Source organism: Sprattus sprattus, assembly GCF_963457725.1.
Source record: "Sprattus sprattus genome assembly, chromosome: 3".
Taxonomy (NCBI): domain Eukaryota; kingdom Metazoa; phylum Chordata; class Actinopteri; order Clupeiformes; family Clupeidae; genus Sprattus; species Sprattus sprattus.
In genome coordinates, this window is record NC_137922.1 from 36,327,215 (window position 1) to 36,328,138 (window position 924).

Sequence of the window (924 nt, forward strand, 5' to 3'; positions counted from 1 at the left end):
GTAGAATCGATAGTTGACTTTCTGCCACGGCTGGAACATTCCACTTCTGTCCCGCCCTGCTAAGGGGAAAGAGCAACTTATACAGATAGCAAAAATCGTTTGTGCTGCACAAACTTTACATCACTGATATGTGATGTGTATCCCGCACTTAAATGAAAATCTCTAAACTCACAACTAGAGCAGTAGAGCAAAATCACACCAGCGCGCCATTAACAGTTGGCGCACTGACTTACTTTTTTTCTGCTTGCATAAGCACTTCTTTAGTTTCCTGGCTTCCATTGCAGGTTAGTCAAATGAAGCATTTGAACTACCAGTCTCAGATTTTTTTTTTTTTTTTTTTTTTTTTTTTTACAATCGCTCACTTCACAATTGACTAGTAATACATGCATTATTTATAAGTCAACTGTCAACCCAGTACGAGTTATTATTTAAAAAGGGGCCATCAAAAGAACGACAATACCATGGCACACAGACAGTGCATGCTGCAAATTAAGCGTTACGGTAAATGAGTGAAAATCAGATAAAATATTGGAAACTTCCCCAGTTACTGACACGTGACTCCGGGAGAGAAATTAGATCGCGTGTGTTGCGTACATGTCCCTCCGCCATCGATGAGAAATCTCATTGATGTAAAACAACGTTTCATTCAGATTTTCACAGGATCGTATATTTTATTTTCATCAAATCCATATATATTGAATAAATTCGTGATATCTGACATCCTCTTTCCATAAGTATATCCAAGAACGTCATTTAAAGGGACTATTTGTGGCGGAGGAGTACTAAGACCGAACCTAACCTTTTTCTATGGGAAGCCATGATGGAAGTTTGAGAGTTAGCAGGGGAGAAACAAGAAAAGGAAAGGGGGCATGCATGGGAAATCGCTGAAAATGATTTCGTCAAAAACACAGTAGCACATTTTCA